Below are 19,752 nucleotides of genomic sequence, written 5' to 3'. Positions count from 1 at the left end.
GCCACGTGTCTGGGTTGAGCTCACCAAGTTCAGCTTCTCCCCTCCACCTTTTACAGTTGCCTCCTCTATGCTGCAGCTGCAGCTGTCAACAAAGTTTACATGCAAGCAGCTTAACCTCAGCCTGTGCCCTGCATCCTCTTCTTTCCAGCAGCTGGACCCTGTCCCAGGGTCACTTAGCTATAGGTAGGATCTGAATTTAAATTAGGTTGAAATTCTCTCCCCACAAATGGCTTCAGATATGGTCTATCCCAGAGACCTGTATTTCATTCTCCATTACCTAGAGATTTCTGCTGTTTTTCTTTGCTCATCAAACCAGGTGGTCTTGACTCAGAGGCTGGGACCCAGAGATTTGGCACCCTGTCTCTTGCCCCAAGGATGTTAGTATCCCTAACTCTGACCTATCCTGCATTTATCTTTTGCCTCTTTCCTCATTAGTCCCCAATTAAAATGCTGGCATACCTCCATGGCTGGGGCAAAATGGGGAATGCATAATTCTTGCCATGACCTTCCTCTGGTCTTAGTGAGAACTGAGTCCTAACCGGGTTCTGTGAGTCTGTCCAGATTATTTGAACTTCATTTGTTTTGTGTAGTCATCTCAGCAAGTTTTGGGGAGAACCCCCTTTCTATGATGTCCTTGCACATCCTGGAACTAGTGCAAGCTTTGGCAAAATTTTGCCCATCCCTTTCAATGGTTTATGACCATTGGAAAGTTCACGAATGCCTATTGCAGATGAACTGGAAGCTTAACTATTCTAATTTGGAATCTAATCTGGAAGCTCAAATATTCTAAAGTAATCAGTGTTCCAGAATGGAAACAAAGAGAATCATCATGGAAACCAAGAACTGCTACGATTTAGATTTTCTGAAAAAGAAGGTGTAATATAATTTTTTAATTATTTGTGAAATTTTCCAAGTGTTCCAGTCATTAACAATCTATAAAGTTACCTGAAACTGTAATAGGAAGACTCATTTGCCAATTTTATTTTCAGAAAGCCATTCTTTGAGTAATATATGCTTCTGAACCAAAATTCAAGATAAATAGAAGGGTATATGGTAAAATATGATCTCACATCCCAGTTGCCTGCCTCAGACCATCCATCTTCTATAATTAGTATACTATTTATTTATATATGCTTATCTAATTACCCCTTACTTATGTAAATCTTCCAGAGATGGTCTTAGTGTATAAGTACATACATATACACAAACACATGTGCACATATTATCTTTTTCCCCCAAATAGTGGAATACTGTGCAACATTCTGTATTGTCTTTCACTTACCAGTAGCTTAGAGGCTATTCCCTGTATGTGTTGAGTGTACAACATTATTTTTAAAAAGCTGCAGAGCATTCTGTTGTTTGAACATATATAATTTATTTAACCCATGATTAATAAATTAAAATGTACTTATTAATTTACTGAAGATCATTATGTTGTTTCTAGTCCTGGCTATTAAAATAATGTTGCAATTAATATTTTTGTATTCAGAAAGATGACCAAGAGAAAAATGAAAGCAGTATACTTGTGCCAGAAGAGAAATTGTACCAGAAGAGAAATTGCCAGAAGTGTCTCTCTGGCTCTAGTGGTGAGGGCATTTAAAATCTTTGTGGAAAATCCTGAATTGTTCTCCATGTGTACTAAATTGTTTCCTCCGTGTTTATACTCTGTCGTTTCCACTGATGTATAAAAATGTTCCTTTGCATTGTGGCCAATTTTATAACACAAAGAAGCCGAACTACAAAGTTTCTGTATAAAGTCAATTTTGTAGAATAAACAGGGACATTGTCAAATAAGCTGAGTATTTGCATTTAAGCAATGTTGGACATTTTACCTAAGGCTGGAGTTAGCCTCAGGCATAATAAATGAAATAAATCACAGTGTAAAGTATGATTCGAAAGGCCCAGGAGGCCTACTTGGTAATTTTTCCTCTTAATATTTTCTATGGCCTGAATGTTTTCATTCCTCGTTTCCCCAAAATGCATATGTTAAGATCCCAATCCCCATCATGATGGTGTTTGGAGATGAAACCTTTGGGAGTTCTGTGAAATAGGCAGCGTCATGATTTCTTTTGTCCAGATCAAGCACCTGAGGCTTAGATTTTAATAGATTTATTCAAGATCACCAGGTCCAGGAACCAGGAAGTCCTTCTCTTATATCAGGGCTCCCTGTTTCTTCCATTACTCCCTTTTGTTCTAAGAGCCAGACTTGCGATATGCAAAAGTAAATACTCTTTCTAATTTTTTTCTTTTTCCTTTCTCTGAAACTGCGGGTTCAAAGAAATTTTAAAGTATACTTTTCCTAATGCATAAAATATCCAAAAAAGGTGAAAGGAAAAGTTTTATGAATTGAATAAAAAAGAAATATATAAGTGTTGTTTATTTTTCTCAACAAAGAATATAGTAAATCATTTTAAAAAGAAATGGTTTTCAAAGAAAAATAAAACTGCTTTATCTGTACAACTCTGAATTATAATACATGTTTGCTTGAAATGAAATATGCTAGTTAGTCTTTATTTGTGCGATTTTTCTTAGGTCACCAATAGATAGTCTTTAGAAAACAATGAATACTTAATATATAATATTGTCTGACTCTGGATTATTTTTTTGTCAATTATTCTCTATTCATATGCCTAGTTATTCCCTATTTTTGGGCTCCTATGTATATTGGCTTTTGCGATGATATAGTATATTACTAAAAATCTGTCATTCAGTTTAGCATGATGATTAGGAAAACATTATATTGAATTACCAGGAAAAAAAAAAAAACCCACACCATTTGCCAAACCCAAAAAAGGGGATTTGTTAATTGGGAAGTTTTGTTATGTACCAGAGAGTGATATGTTATCATCTGTCAAGACTATTTTGTTTTGTTTTGTTTCTTTTTTTTCAGAATAGACTCAGATTTTACAATTTGATTTTTATGACATCTTGATATCCTGTGTGTACCACATCATGTGAAGAGAATGGATATCATTGTTACACATTTATATTTAAATAGTAACTTCTGGCTTTCTGGAAATTATACTTTAGTGTTATGAAAAAGTAGGGACAATAGAATTCTTACTAAAAAGAGTATCTTTCTTAATAGAGAGAAAGTATAATGGGCATTGAAAACAAATGTTCTGGAAGCATCTTACACTATTGTAGAATTTCCACACTGCTGCATTTGAACTGCTGACCAATTTGGCTCAAAAGTCAGGGATTCTTCATTTTAAGAAGAGAGAAGTTAGGATGGCTGCATAGAAGAAGCTCTTTCGTATGGTCCAGGCATCTATTGAATTGTCACTATCATCTTAATCTGCTTTGCTGAATCACTCTTTTATTTGAGTTCAGTGAAATCTTATTACTGAAAAAAAGTGACAGTGAAAATCCGGAAATACAGGAAAAGACTTAACCAAAACCCCTGGGGAAACACAGAAAAGCTGAACCATACAGGTGATTCAGAAAAGAGTGTCAGCTGCAGAGACTTGGCCCTTCACATTGTGACTTTTGACAATAGACTTGATTATACCTCCTCAAGAGAAAATTCAGGGTCATTTTTGTCACCAGCATCTTCACCTCTGGCATATCCTTTATTCCTATGGCAGTAAACTGGAGGAGATCTCATGTGCATAGAGCTTCCTGGGGTGGGGAGGGAGATTGCATTCTGGCTCTTCTCTAATTATTTAGTGAATATTGTGTGTGAGAGCAGAGGTTGGCACACTTTTCCTGTAAAAGACCAGATAGTAAATATTTTAGGCTTGTGGGGGCCATATGGTTTCTGTTGCAGCTATTCTACCCTGAAAGCAGAAGACATTGAACTTTGAAAGAGAATAGATGTAAACAAATGGGTGTAGTTGTGTCCAATACACATTTCCTTCGACAATCAGAGTGAGCTGGATATGGTCCATGGACTGTAGTTTGCCAACTCTTCTTTTAGAGGATGGGTAACTTTCCAGTCATTCTTTGTTTTAATTTAATTTAATTTTATTTTATTTGAGAGAGAAAGAGAGAGAGAGAGAGAGAGAGAGAGGAAGGAGGGGAAGATGGAGAAGGAGAGAAAGAATCTTAGTAAAGATGAAAGCAGGGCTCAATCTCATGACCCTGAGATCATGACTTGAGCCGAAATCAAGAGTCAGATGCTTTAACCGACTGAGCCACTCAGGCACCCCATCCAGTCATTCATTATTTTATTGATAAATTCAACAAGTGTTTGTTGGTCACTTATTCACTGCCATGTACTGTGATTAACTGTATCCTAAACTTTACTTTGTTTTAATAGAAGAGAACCAGGAAAACGTCCTTGCCAAGCAAATTAACAATGGAAACAGTACCCGAAAGGATTAATTTGCATTAGAAACTGAGCATCAGCCAGCATTTATACTGAATACAGCATTAAACTTTGGCTCCTACACATAAATCAGGATACCCTTAGCTTACTTTGAAGGTCTGCTTGAATACGTTAGAGCAGGATTAAATATAGTGTGTGTAACTCACATAACTCCAGGGCATGTATACTGGTCAAAGACGGTGGTAAGTCTGGCAAAGCTATATAACAATACTTGTAATAAAGTACAATGTTATATTTTAAGTCTGTTCACACATTAATATAAAGGGAAAAGTGTGCTCACACATAAATAATAGGGAAGCAGGGTTTACAATGCAAAGTGAGTACACATTTTACTAAGTTAAGTGTTAAAATTTTGAGGGTGTTCTAGGTCCTTGAAGTTGGTATTATCTCAGCTACCTTCCCCTCTTAGAGTTTAGTATGTTTTCCTGTCAGAGGTAAGGTGTGCATGGGAAAAGAAAAGAAAGGAACATCCGTTTCTGGCTAAAAGGGAGAGTAATGGAATCACAATCTTCCCAGAGTAGAAAACGCAGAACACTTGTCAGCCTTTTCCATGAGTCCAGCAAAACTTGATTATCAAAACTTGACAAAGATAGTATAAGAAAAACAAACAAACAAACAAACGAATGAATGTCAGTTTGAACACAACCCTTGCAGGCAGTTTTCCAAGCAGATGTTTTACAAATAAAACAGCACAGGTGTGGAGATTGAGTTCACATGAGGGTTGAGGGGGCAGCAGGGGGAATCTGAGGCAAAAAAAGGAAAAAGAATTGCACTATCTCAAGTGCAAGAAGACTTTAATCAATTGCTTCTCTTGTAATTTACATTTTTCTGGCTCTGATAGCTTGCTTTGTGGTGAACACCCTGGGTATTGGAAACTAACCATCCCCCCTTTTTATTTTTATTTATTATTTGAGAGAGAGGGAGTGTGTGCACATGCCTGCCAGGGTGGGGGGAGGAGAGGCAGACGGGAGAGAGAGAGAATCTCAAGCAAACTTCCTGCTGAGTGTGGAGCCTCACCTGGAGCTTGATCTCAGGACCTTCAGTTGGATGCTTAACTGACTGCACCCCCCACACGCCCCTACTTTGGGTGTTTTATAGCCTCCAGAGCCCAGCGTGGACCCTGTCATTCCATAGTTGGTGTTTTTGAGTGAACAAGGGATATGGCCTCTCCATTTCAGCAAAATTTTAAGGGCGTATATGTTTTCTGGATTCTCTAGTTCCTCCTCATTTCTCTTTTCCCATCTTGGATTTGGTGACGTCACCTTCCTGGTGACAGTGGTCTCAGGTGTCCCAGAACCTTGCCAGACTTAGCTGAGTCTGTCCTGGCCTGTTCTAGGCTGTTGAGCCTCTCCTCTCTCTCCTCCTTTCTTCTCTTCTCCAAAAACTCTTCTGCAAGTGTTCTCCCCCAGTGAAACCAGTCAACCAGGGAGTGCTTCCGGGGCACTGTTACATCCGCTGATGCGATGCAGTGTATGCTAATGAGCCTTCCCCTAGGCAATGTGTACAGATGCAATAATGACATAATGAATAAGTCTGAAGGCTAAAGTTCTGGAGACTGCATGTTCACTGATGTACCACCACTGTGTCTAGCTTCATGGCTGGCATATGTGTGTAAAAAAAATAGTTGAAGAATTCATGATTAAGTGTATGAATGAATAAATAAATTTTAGGGCAGGCAAGCCTTTGAGCATGTTGAGTGTCCTCCCAAGAACCCAGTAGAAAGTCTGCTCTGAAGGTAGTGAAGGAAAAGATTGATTTCAGCTTAGAAGCTCCCAGTGCCCGCCCCGCCCCCACACCAAGGCCAAGGGCCCTGAAGGCTCCTGCTAACAAGGTATATCCTGGAAGCCAGAACACAGAGTGTCCATTCCAGACTGCTCCCTGGACACACACTCCCTTCTGACTTTTGGAAATGGCAGTTTACAGTTGAGCCTGAACATTATTTAATTTGTGGAGATTTGCTGGGTTGGGTTTCAGATATTTCCCAGGATTTTGAAGTTCAACATTTGTTCTTTGGATTTAAAGATGCAATGATGAAGATATAATCCAGGCAAAACTCGGCTTCTGGGAGAAGATAGAAGCACGGGATCCCTAAGTAAGAGCTAGAGACGGAAGGGTTGGTGCACTGACTTCTGGCAAAGCCGGCTTGGCCCCCCCGGGGGTGTGGGTGGAAGACCCAGGGAGGGTCTCCGCAGCCACAGACCCCAGTTTTCACAGAAGGAGCCTGAAACCCCCGGGGACCTTTGCTGTGCATTTTCGTGGCAAATTCAGGAAAGGGATTAAGTAAGACTTTCTTCCTCTTCTCTCTGCTCCCAATTCAGACATCAGTATGGTAAAACGATCATTTGAAATGAAAACCCCTTAATGAATATTAAACTTTCTCTGTTTTGCCACAGATTATTTTAACATTCCTTGGAGTCTCTTAACCCCCCCCCCCTTACTTTAAGAACTTTCACATTTTAATGTCAAAACAACTCCAAGAAATAGGAACAGTTTGCCCCTAGAGCCTGCCTCTGGGAAGCTAACCTGTTTTGCAGTCAGACTCCTGTGGTTGGGGTGTTTAGGGTTAGTTTTAACACTGTCTTGCATCAGCTTGGGGCTGGTTTTCCATTTCAGAACTTAGCTCTGGTTTCGTGGAGATCTAAAGTTACCAATCTTTGGTATTAGTCTGCTCCCCTTTCGTGAGTTCTTTGTCCTATTTTAGTTCTTTATGATCCCGGGGATTTTTTTCTTGGCTGATGTGAGCCTCAGTTTTTCAGCCTATACAACGAGTACAATATTGTTAGCTTCCTGGTGAACTTGCTTTGCGGGTTACATTACACAAATGTGGTTAAGGCACTTAGCACAACGCCTGGCACACACAAGCCAGTCAGGAAAGAGCCTCCTAAGGATGCTGGGCCGAATGCAATATGAAACAGAAAATCACTGCTCCCTCATGAAGAAAAATATCACAGAAAGTTTTAATGTGTGTTGTCAAAGCCCACATCATGCTGTCTTACTTAGGCTACGTAAATGCATGACCCTCTCTTCCATTAGATTGTATTCCTTCTGGGCGAGATGGCATCGTAGTTAAGATCCGAAGTCCTGACACATGTCATGGAGCCAACCATGGGTTCACATTTAATTACCATTACTGGGTTAAGAGCCAAAGTGCAGGAGTCAGGAGGGCCTGGGCTTATATCCTGGGCTGTTGATTCCTTGGCGAGGAGTGTGGATGCACTCAGATGTACAACGGAGATGATAATGCTTCCCTCACTGACTCATTCTGAACGGTGAGGCGGCAGTGGGCAGCAAGGGTTAGCCAGGTACTTGGCAGTCAGGGTGTGTACTAATAAAGTATAGTTGATAACCATTAAGGAAAAGGTGAGAGCATGTCTTTTTAACATCACCGTGTGCTTTTCTCTCAGCTGCGTAACCACTTTGGAAACCTGTCTTTAGAAATCTTGCCTTAGAGAAAGAAGTCCTTTCTTCCTGGGATGAGAGATGAGAGCCCCTCAGAAAACCCTGCATATGTAGGACCTTTGAGGTCCTTGGGGTCAACCAGTGAGGTGTTTACTGCCAACCTCCTACTCCAGGCCCAGCCAGTTTCTAGGCAGCAGTCAGCGTGAAAACCCCACTGCTTTAAATCATTTACTGACATGCCATTCTTTTCTCTTTTTTAAGATTTTATTGATTCATTCATGAGAGACATGCAGAAAGAGGCAGAGACACAGGCAGAGGGAGGAGTAGGCTCCCTGCAGGGAGCCCGATGCAGGACACTATCCCAGGACCCTGGGATCACACCCTGAGCTGAAGGCAGATGCTCAACCACTAAGCCACCCAGGCATCTCTATATGCCATTTTTCTTGGGTAGATGGAACTCAAGGCCCACATTGGTACCTATCTACCTTCCTTCTTCCTCTTCAATTAGTCTCTTTTCTTCTCTTGCCTTTAGCCACATCTGCCTTCTTCCCATTATCCTCACCACAGGACTTTTGGATATGTTGTCCCTCTGTTCAGAACCCTCTCATATTCCCTCATTCACTTGCTTTCTCAGAGAAGCCTTCCCAGATCCATGTGAAATGGTCAAATTCTCCGACTGTATGCTCTCACTGCATTGAATACCTATCTTTGTAATGTTATTTACAGACACAATTTTATATTTGGTACTTTTTAACCCAACTGGATTCTTACATTTTTTTGGTACGTATTTGATTACTAAATGTCTCAATCCATTTGGGCTGCTATAACAAAATATCACGGACTGAGTTTCTTATAAACAACATACATTTATAGCTCACAGTTCTGGACTAGAAGTCCAAGATCAGCCTGCCGGCATGGTTAGGGCCCTCTTCCTGGTCAGACACTTCCGGCTGTGTCCTCACATGGTAGAAAGTTCTAGGGAGTCTGTGAGGTCTCTTTTATAGGAGCACTAATCCCATCCCTAAGGGTTCTCCTCTCATGACCTCCCAAATACCCTACCTCCTAATACCAGAAACTTTGGTTAGGGCCCCAGTGTATGAATTTTGGGATGATACAAACATTCAGACCACAGTACCATCCATTTCCTGCATTCTACTGTGAGATCCATGAGGTAAAAAGGTCCCCTTCTATTTTGTACTTTACTGTATCAAAGACTCATATTCAGTGGGCTTACACTGGTACTAAACCGCTGGAATAATTCCATACCAGTAGATAAATAACTGGCCCTCCTCACCACCCCACCCCACCCCCAGGTGCTGTGGTCACTCACCTAAGCCTCGGACATCCCTGCAATTTAGCAACAAATGGAGTAATCTAGCAACAACAGTGCCTCTCAAAGCCCTGCTCCAGCACTCTGCCTGGGGCCCACACCGTGCCCCTGCCTCTCTCATTCCTGACTGTTGTTTTGAATATCACTCTCTGTTATTGCCAGTAGCCACAGAGCAGCTACGTGGTAAGTGCTCGATCAACATGTAGAGTGAAGTGTATGATTACTGCAAGGAGACCTGGGCATGGCTGCAGAGTGGGCTTAAGCTTGCCCTGCAGCTGTGGTAAGGGCTGCAGCTCTGTTCCTTTGTTTAAAGGGTCCTGGGGGCGTCTCAGCAGAGGCATTTCTTCTGACCAAGCAGACCAGCCGTATAATGTCTGGGTTTGGAGGCTTCAGATTCAAAACTCGGAAATGCTACAACAGGAGTGTGTGGGAGGAGAGGGGCTGAGGAGGGAAAAACAAAGAGCCAAGGACAGGTTCAGATTCTCCCTTCCTCTGAACCTCTGAATGTTTACTCTGTGATGGGCGAATTGACAAGAATAAGGAAAAATGCCTCCTCCAGGCAGCAATGCCTTAGGCCAACTCTTTTATTTCCCTATATAAAATAATTAAATGTTGAGACAATTTAACACATTTCTTTGTTTCTTGGGAAACAGGCAAACTCAGGGCCATAGCTAACCAGGGGATGTGGAGAGAGGGCAAGATGAAGTGTGGTGTCAGGCCTGCATTGGAAAAGTGTGCTAATTATGAAGGTGAAGACAGAAGGCAGGGAAAAAATTCAGGCTGCACCTCAAAGGAATCTCTGTTTCACAATCCTGTGAGGGGTAAAGTCCCTTTAGCTGAGCCCTGCTGGCCTGCCCCGATAAGGCTCTGATGGTAAAGCAAGAGAGTAAGGCAAGGGAGTGGCTGCTCCCAGCTCTCATGGCTTTGCCTCTGGGTGACTAGTGGCCATACGACACATGGATGGAAGTGAAGTATTTGGAAGTCAAACAAGAGCAACCATGCAAGGGAGTTAAGCCTCAGGTTAAACCTTACTTGGATTTTATTTATCTATTTATTTATTATTGTAAATGGGGATAAATTTTTGCTCACAGGGATTTTGGTTTAAGAGGGGAGATAAAAATGTATAGAGATAATCATATTGAATATGGAAGAGTCAAGTGCTCGAGGAGTTCAGACACAAGAGACATTACTTTCTGCAGGGGCAGGTGATGATCCATGAGCAGGGTACCCTTTGGGGTCTGTAGAGTGTGTGTGGCTTGAGCATATTATGACAAAGGAGAGACTTGATCGGAGCTGTGACGGTAGTGCACTGGGTGGGTTTAAGTTGGGAGGGGGGGAGAAATGTAGTGCAAGGGGAGACAGTTCCACTGGCTGGGGTCCCGGTGATTAAAGGACTGGCTGTCGGCTGGAGAACTGCCGACTCACAGGCTTTGGAATACAGCTAGTCTTGGGAGGCATCCTGGAGGAAGAAGGCTGTGAAAAGGGGGATCTGAAGTCTAGGTGAAAGTCTGGAAGGAAAGCAGAGCCATTTTCATAAATGTGAGATGCCAAAGGAAGAAAAAAAGTAGATGAAGAGGTTACATGGAGTTTGCTGTAGTTTTTGTGGAACTTATGAAGCCAACAGAGTAGGGGATGAAGACATGAGATGGACAGTTGGAGTGGAAGAGAGCTGAGGGTGAAGGTCACGACTGAGATGCACATTTGAGGATGAAGTCTAGGGAGACAGAAGGAAGCCCCAGGCAATGATAGGTTGCCCAAGGATAGACTCTAGAGAGCAACTGGGCCAGGAGCACATACTGATGGCAATCCCAAGGAAATTGGGGTAGGGATTCAAGAATTTGCTGGGCACGCCTGGTCTCAGGTTTGCATGTAACTAAGCAGGTCAGTGGAATTGGAAGAAGTGGATCTAGAAGCAGAGAAGGTTGACTTTTGGAATCTAGGCAGTATTCAGCCCCAGTTGCTGAGGAATTTCCTGGTTGTAGAGTGGAAGTTCCCAAGTTTCTGGAAACTCCATCAATCTCAGTCACATGGGACAGTCACTCACTCTCTCTATGTCTAGCCTCAGTGATTAGAGCCCCTGCCATAAAATTCCAGCAAAAATAACTTTTTCCCCTTTCTTACCAAAGGATCAAACCTTTTCTGCTGAGGCAAATGTGCATGAGAAAAGCAACCACGACTTGGCAGCTCTGGCACGTGTCCGAAAGACAAGGTTTTGCTTAGATGAGGCTGACCACATTTGCCCCCTAAGGGCCGGTGTTCATCCCTGAGAGTAGCAAAATGGGCTCCAGCTTTGGTGAAAAATGGACGCACCAAATGTGTGGTGAAAAACCATTCATATTTGGATGTGTGAATTTATGAGCTTGATGAAAATGGGCTCTTCACTTTTGGGTGCTCTCCATTTGTTGTATGTGTCACCTGCTTAGACCATGAGCTTTGGTAATGGGTGAGTGACAGAAGAGACATAAGAAGAACACCAAGAAATGCCAGATTTGATATATTATTCAAGACTTCAACTTAAAAGAAAACTCTGTCCAAGCAGATGTGCTTACCTGCGTCCTCCCCACCCAATTTAATGGAAATAAGCCATCAACTGTTCTTGTTCTTCCATGGGTGGTGGTTCTTAGGAAAACTCTTATCCAAATTACCTACCCAGAAAACACTAGATGCTTTTGATATGTTCAGCTCCAAACCAGGCTGTGTGGGAGAGCCAAAAGATAAAAATAAAATGAAGTAGATTTTGTGTTTTAAGTCACGAGATAGAGGAAAATATACCTGTCAAATCTAGAGAACAGTGTCAAAGAAAATCTGAAAATGCTTCATGGTGTGAGGTGTAAAAAAAACTAGGTGTAGGAATTCAGAAGAGGGGGTGTGGGTGAGTGAAGTCCTTGAGGGCTTCGTGGAGGAGGGGGAGCTTTTACTAGCCTTATAGAAGAGAGGAAGCTGTGTCCTGGCAGAGTCACAGCATCATTGAAGGCTCACACCTCACTCCCTGGCAGGGTCCAACTTCACCTCTGTTTCTTTGCTTTTGCTTTATCACTAACAACTGTATTTAAAACATGATCAATCTAGTGCGAGGTGGAAACAGAAGTTTCTACTAGCTTCTCTCCCCTGAAGTTACTCCCAGGTTGTTGACAGTGACTCTCGTTTGTTTCTTATTCATTTTCCAAATTTTCAATCCAGCCATGTACCATCGGGTAGATATTGGTGTCGTGAGTCTTTGCATTATATCGAAAATGATGAGAGCTGCTAAGGTCCATTTCCTTCTCTCTCTCTTATGTTTGCTGAAGCAGAGGAGTTGGAGTTATTTTCCTAAGAATTGTTTACTTTCCTGCTATAGTCAAACAAGATATGATAGGCTTTATTCTTTATCCTGTCAGTATTTGGTCATTTTCCTCAAGTCATACCAACAAAGACAGTGGGATTCAGTTTGACCCTGTTCTGGCTAATGTTTAGGGAATGACCCTGTCGGGCCCTCAGCTGGGCCACCTGGGCTTGTGCAAAATGCTGACTTCGACAGCCCACAAGGCAAAGGCTAAGAGCCCTGCGTGACTCACTCTGATTTCCTCATGGGTGCCCAGTTTGCACCATTTTCTTGGTAAAGCAAGCCTCTTCAGAACATGTCACAATCACTGTGTCCTTCATTTTTGTTGAAAAGGGGAAATACCATTGGACATGAAGCTTACTGGAAGAAGGCTTAGACAGGGAATAGATATGCAAAGGTGAGTGGCAAGAACCTGCGTGGGTAGTGAATGGGTATAGTGATGGGGCTGTGGGGAGAAGTAGGGGGGCAAGCAGCACCCCTCTTCCAAGGCAATGGAAAGGGGCAAGCTGAAGGTTGCCATCCTTCATTTCATCCATGATGAAATGCCATCCAGTCTTCATGTGTGTCCTTCACTGCACTTGCACCGTTGGGCAAATGGTGTGGTTCCTCCCTGGAGGTTGATGACCCAACTTTTGTGTTGGGCTAGGGTGGCAGTCACGGCCAAATGTGAGAAGTGAAGAACCGTGTCAAGTCTTGGCTCAAGGGGCTGCTTGAAAACCACCACGGCCAAATTCCCAGCTGCTGACATGGCATATCCTGTCCTCCTCACGCTTGGTGCCTGGCATGTTAACGAATGTTTGTTGATTGGATGAGTAATTGCACGGGACTCACCAAAGAAGTTTCCTGAGGGAAAGGGAATGAATAACAGACTTGCCCTTTTCTTGGCAGCCATTACCACGGAAACTCTCAAACATAAAGGCCAAGCCAATGTTTCGGCCATTGCCTTTGCCCATCACCATCTTCCCCATGACCTTCGCCAGAATTGAGCGTGGTTAGGTAAGAGAGGGTAATGTGCAACATGTCAAAGTGTGACAGAGTGGGCTTTGATCTAAATGTTTTTGTGGAGCTAGCTTCTTTAGTGAGTCCAGTTAATGTAGCCATGGACACAAAGGGTGGATTCAAGCTTCGCCTTCTGCGTCGGACTTCTCCGTTGCTGCCTGCCACGAAGGAAAGGCTCCAGGAGCTCGAGGCCCTTTCGTTTACTGCGGAGTCCTCCCGCTGCTGCATTCTAGTCCTGTCTAGAATTGCAGAGAACAGGTGCTCGGGCTTGAAAAGTTGCATATGCCGACATGTTCAGGGCTATGTTACCGCTTCGTGGAAAGTCTTGCACTGCTCTTAAAGTTTGTGAAAAATCATGTTTTCACCACCTCAGGGAGACCTAGCCAAACATTTGGTAAATTTCTGCCTGAGTCTGTGTGGAGGCTTTTTATGGATGAAAGATGCATGCTTCACAACCTCATCACTGCTGGGCCTGGGTGGTAAGGTTTCCTTTAGCTTAAATAAACACACACACACACACACAGACACACACAGACACACACGGAGATGGTAGGAGTGGGGGCAACTGAGATGACTCTGACTGACTCTGACTGAGATGCAGAAATATTGTCAGAAGGTCTCCCTTATGCAGGAATAACTCCTAAAAATAAATAAATAGTCAAACAGATATGTAGACTCAGAACAGTTGGAGTTATAACTGGAGTTATAACCTGGGCCAAATCAGTTCGGACCCAGCCCGAGAGCTTCTATTGAGTTCTGGTTGGATTTAACTCATCTTTGCAACCACATAGAGTGGACATAAGTGTGTGAGACCTGGCTCATGGGAGGAGCCTTGTCTCCTGCAACAAAACCTGTTGCACCAGAAAGAACTGAAAGCTCTAGGTTGAAGAAGTTTAAGGACCGGACTTGGGCTAGATAAACGAATAACGCTGAATTCATGGCCAAAATTTGCCAGAGAGTCAGTGCTTTTTTCAGGAAATGCCAAACAAAACAAACACATGATTGAGTGTTCGTCAGGCAACCCCCACCCTTGCCTTCCCTCCACCCCCTGCTTCAGAAGGGCTTCCTGGACACTTTTTCAATACATCTGATGTTATTTATTGGCCTACAGTTACCACATAGGGGTACTTTGGCCACAGTATATTTTCCTTCAGGAAATTTATTTACTTTTAACAGAACAAAATGGAACATACATCCAGGGCCTGAGGGCATCCACTTAGCAGATAATCATAGCAATAAAAATTAATCTCCCCCTTTAGCAACTCTGGACTGTAAAGGAAATGGTGAGAACAATGTCTCTGAAGGCTGCCAGACCAAAAGGATGAATCTTGTCCATTGTGAAAAGAACATCCTCCCTGTCTGGATGTCTGTTTTTGTTAGGAATCATATATTTTTCTTATGTGAACTTGTGACTCAATAACAAACTACCTGGCTATTAAGCCAACTTCTTATCCTAGGCCTCTCGCCTAGGTCTGCTGTGAATAGGTGTGCCTCTGCTCGCGGCCCAAGCCTGCTTCCTCCCCCAGCTTTGAACCTTGGTTCTAGGGCACTGCAAGCGCTCTTCTGATGGTATCTTAAACTCCCTGGCTGGCATGTGGATGGTGAAGAGCAGAGAGAAAATCCTACACCCAGCTGCCTCTGGCGGGGCTGGTTCTGACCCGTGTTGATCCTCTGGTTCACAGGGATGATGTGAGTAGGATGGATGGTTGATGCAGGATGGATGTTCATGAGTCCAGCTTGGCAAGCACTGCAGCTTTCCTATGTGAGCAAGACTCGAGCCGATCATGCTTCTGGTGTGCTCTATGTTTCTATGTAAGTCTTAGAACCCCATGTGGACCCCCACACCTGAGAACTACAGAAAGGCCTCAAGTTAATTTTCTTTCTATTTCTTTCAGGCCAGTCTGTGTGCCTCTCACATGTGCACATCTGACCCTGGCTCTAACTTCTCCCGTTAGACATTCAGAGACCTGAACAATTTTCATGCTATTCCCTTCACCTGGAACAATATTTCCTAGCTCTCCATCCCATGGCCAGATCCTTCTTTTCCTTTAGGACTCATCTTCTTCTGAGAGGCTTTCTTTGACTAAGCTGTCATTGTTCTGTCTGCAATTTTCTACTGGAGCACTGTGTTCATATTCTTTGAACCACTTACCACAATTAGTTATGATGTACACATTTGCTTGTTTACTGCTTTTCCCTCCAAATAGAGAGTAAACTACCAGGTCTCTGTTATTCCTTGCATTACATCTGGCACTTTGCACACAGTAGATTGTCAATAAATCTATAGTGGTTGAACGGATGAATGAGGTTACTCTCAGCCCCTGAAAATGCCCAGAACCCTACTTTAGTTTTCCCAGAAAAGTTCAGAAAACAACTTTGCCACTCTCCCCCTAAATTAGGAGAGTAGAGAGAAGAGTGAGCATAAGAGGGAATAGCAAGATATTTCCAGCAAGACTTTCATTGCTGTCCAAGAAAAATATTAGTAGGCTAAGCTAACACCCTTGTGCCCAGACATGTCTGCCCCTACCAGCCAACTTGCCAACATTTCCCACTCTGCCTGGCTGGGCAACTTGTGCCAGAAGCCCCTGTCTCCCTTTATGGTTAACTATTAGAATTGACTAAAGAATTGTTGGCACCTCATTTATCCCCTGGCATCCTCACAGCAAGCATTAATCATCCCCATGAGACTTGTTTATGTGCTCCATTGATTTTGATAGTTCTGGAGCCTTCAGCGGGGGCAGCCCTCTGCGTAGTGCTTGAGGAGGGCCAGGATGTTTCCCTGTCCTGCTACCTGAGGTGCTCTCAGTGATGTCAATTCAGTTCCTTTCAGTTCCATTCAACCCAGTCCAACCTTTCCTGAACTCCTACAATATAGATTAAATGCTGGCTAATGAAGCTGTTCACTAAACCATTTGAGGGACTTCTTCCAACAGGTGGCAGTGCAGTTGGCTGGTCTCATGGGGTACTTCATTGGCTGCTCCACTCTCTAGGTCTCTGGACCTCGATGGGAGGAGTGATGCTGGCATGGCTTGTTCACTGCAGCTTCCACAGTGATCAGTTCTGACAGGACATCGCCCAAGGAAGGTCATTTGAGCCAATGGCCTCTTGAATCTTTTTAGCGTCCCTTCTCTTCCCCATTTCTCTCCTACTTCTTGTCTCCAGTCCTCATACGTTTTTCCCTTCTCTGTAAGGCACACATGGACACATCCGGAGATATCAGTTACCCTGGGGTTTTGGGATCATGGTAGAGTCTGTCCCGAGTCAGGGATGCCACCTCAATCCCTCACTCAGTATTTCCTTTTTATAATTCATTTCAAATGATTCCTTTTGTTATAAATTTACTGTGATCTCTTTCAAAAGCCTCAACAGGGCACATTCTATGGGTCTGATACTCTGAACCTTGCTTTCAAAATGACTCACAATGCATTGAGGAAAATAGATGCTTAAGCAAGTAAACATAAAGCAAAACAAACTCTAATGTTTCTATTCTACATACATGTAAAGGTATGTATACGATGTTCTGTAGGGGCTGTTGTTAGACCCTGAAAATAACCAAGTCCTCAAATTAGTTCTTCTCGTTGTATTTCTGACTGGCAAGAGTTTAACTCTACATTAGGGGTTGTGAAATCAATTGCCTGCATAACTCCAGTCATGAAATAACCAGGTCAAAAATGAAATAAGCTGTAGGACTTTGGAGAGAGCATACTAGTCTAAAGAGGTCAGTGACTTACCAAAAATTGTCTGATTATTGCTACTCAAAATGAAAAACCACTATTGCCATATCTTTTGATTGTTTAGAAGTAACATGGCGACCTAGATTTCTCATGCAGCATTTCCCAACATTTAAATCATGCTATTGGGAAAAAAAAAATCCAGCCTAGCTCTGAATATAGCTCATATATAGTCACCAATTTGCAAGACTGCAGAAATGCAGAGTTCTTTTTTTTTTTTTAATTTTTTTTTTTAATTTTTATTTATTTATGATAGTCACAGAGAGAGAGAGAGAGGCAGAGACACAGGCAGAAGGAGAAGCAGGCTCCATGCACCGGGAGCCTGATGTGGGATTCGATCCCGGGTCTCCAGGATCGTGCCCTGGGCCAAAGGCAGGCGCCAAACCGCTGCGCCACCCAGGGATCCCGAAATGCAGAGTTCTTTATGAAAATTTTAGCTCAGTTGGAAATCATGTGGGCTAATTTCATGGGTTTTAATTCATCTCATGAGGCCTGCAGTCCTCAGCTTCCGTATGTCACTGTCTATTCTCAGGGGATCCATTATCCTCCTAAAGATTCACCTGTTTTGTTGCCATTCATGCGATGCGGGCCTCATGAGATGCCTCCACAAAGCCCTCAGAGTCCTGTCATTGCTTTGAGTTGTTCTTGTTTTTGTTTTCTCTTCCTTTCTCTCTGCTTTTTTGTGAATTCTGACTTCCATGAATTCTGCTGTAGAATCTCCTTTTCTTCTCCTTTTATCCTCTCTCCTTACCTCCCAGCAGACATTGGTTAGCTGTTTATGAAAATGGTTTATTCTTCTTCCTAGGCACATGACTGGATTTCTAGATTCCAGGGCCCATTTCCCTGTTTTCCCTGCAGGGGAAGACCATGTGACTGTGTGACCAGTGACATTTGCACGAACTGACCCAAAGTACCTCCTGCAGGAAGCGCTGCTCCCTGTGGCAACTTGCCTTTCTTCATCCAATGGCTCCATGCAGATAACCATGGCAACCTGGACAGCTGAGCATTGAATATGGCAGGGCCACGAAGTAGAAGAATCTTGGAATCTTGCATGCATACTTGGGGGAGAGCTGTCTCTGCTCAGAACCTCCTGGTTCCTAGTTGACATGAGTGAGAATTTTAATGGCTGCCTGCTGTGCTTGAGTCATTATCTGTTACATGTGTGCTAGCAACCACTAGATGCCACCTAGATTGTAAGCAGCATAATATCAGAGAGACTGCTGTATTGGTCTTTTCCTAGCTGTATTTCCAGAATGCTAGCACAGGAGCAGACATTCCAATGGTCCTCAGTAAATGCTTCTGGAATGGCTGACTGACTGAATGAATAAATGTCTCCATAGAACTTTAGAGCTGGTAGGGACTGAGGCATCATACATTCCTGATGTCATGTTATAACAAAGAAATGAAAGCTCACAGAGAGGAAGTGACTTGTCCAAGGTCCAAAAACTAGTTAATTCCAGAAAAGGAATCAGCAAGCACGGAGCCTCAGTCTGTGGCCTTTCACCCATCCATATTTCCCTCCATGGTAACCATATTTATATTAGCAACTGCTAAGGAAAGAAAAGGATGATTTCATGCCTCAACTTCTAACCTATTATCACAACAAGAATGAGTTGCATAGTCACACAGTTCACACGTGAAATATGTTGTGAGTGGGCCATACTGCTTTGCCAGACCTTCATGGGAAACCACTTTGTAAATCCCATAGGAGGAAACACATGTAACTGTTATTAATCTGTACCTTATAAAGTTAGGGAAGTGATCCTGCCACAATTCGACTTGAACAGGGTTTTGCAGAAAGGATTAGATCTGGTATGAGGGATAAAGTCTTGGAGCAGGATGCTGTGTATACCAAAGCTAAGAGTCAGCAAAGGCTGCTATGCATAGCTATAGTAGTCTCAGCATGACTGAGGCCCAGTTTGACTAAAGGGCTGTTGGCAAGTTGGCCCAAAAGAAGGTCAGATAGATTAGCAAAGACTCAAAGATTATATTTGATAATTGGTACTTATATCTCTTTTATTTGAATGAAAATAATAGGTACACATAAATATCAACTCCATTTCATCTAAGCAACATCCATTTCATTAAACATTCATGTAGAACACCTTTCCCCACACATACACAGACTTATCCCAATCCAACCACTGAAAGATTGTAAGTTTCCCACAAAGACCTTTGAAAACTCAACTCTTTGATGGAATGACTGAAAAATAAAGACTTTTCTGGGGCCATTACTCTTTGGTTCTGGTTTAATAAGTCCATAGGTCTGTAAGCTGTGTCTTTTAAGTATCTTTTTAACTATCTTTTTAAACTATCTTTCAAAAGTAAGCATGTGTTGAGAAGTCCTGGCTGTCACATTTTCCCTCACTATGGCATTGACCATGTCTACCATGGAACCTGTTTGGATGTGCAGGTTGCTCTAAGCAGTGGAAGCAGCATTCACACTCATCTGCTATCCTTGAGTGAGGTTGGGATGAGCTAGGACTCTATGCTATAATTGCATTACCAACTTCAAGAACGCAAGGTGGGGGAGATCAGTGCTTTTCCCAAAAGATACTTTGTACTTGCAATCTATTCTCTTGAGGGTACAGTGACTATTTTTGATCAGCTGATGCTAGAGAAGGGATAGATTCTAAACTTT

General features: G+C 42.7%; 2 long non-coding RNA genes across 2 annotated transcripts in view; both read left to right on the top strand.

Annotated features, from left to right (window-relative positions):
* The window catches only part of LOC144302980 (uncharacterized), a 145,483-nt gene extending 143,210 nt beyond the window's left edge, over nucleotides 1-2,273 (top strand). The window contains exon 4 of the long non-coding RNA XR_013370021.1: nucleotides 1,490-2,273. This is a non-coding gene — a long non-coding RNA (uncharacterized LOC144302980). The remainder of the gene's footprint in view (nucleotides 1-1,489) is intronic.
* A 10,357-nt stretch (nucleotides 2,274-12,630) lies between these two features.
* LOC144302983 (uncharacterized) lies at nucleotides 12,631-19,420 on the top strand. The gene is made up of 4 exons (XR_013370029.1): nucleotides 12,631-12,778; nucleotides 13,270-13,377; nucleotides 15,063-15,192; nucleotides 17,970-19,420. It is a non-coding gene; the product is annotated as an uncharacterized LOC144302983 (long non-coding RNA).
* The last annotated feature ends 332 nt before the right edge of the window (nucleotides 19,421-19,752 follow it).

The sequence above is a fragment of the Canis aureus genome, chromosome 32 (genome assembly GCF_053574225.1).
Source record: "Canis aureus isolate CA01 chromosome 32, VMU_Caureus_v.1.0, whole genome shotgun sequence".
Taxonomy (NCBI): Eukaryota; Metazoa; Chordata; class Mammalia; order Carnivora; family Canidae; genus Canis; species Canis aureus.
The sequence above is the reverse complement of the archived record's forward strand: the minus strand, read 5'-3'. Positions and strand labels throughout refer to the sequence as shown.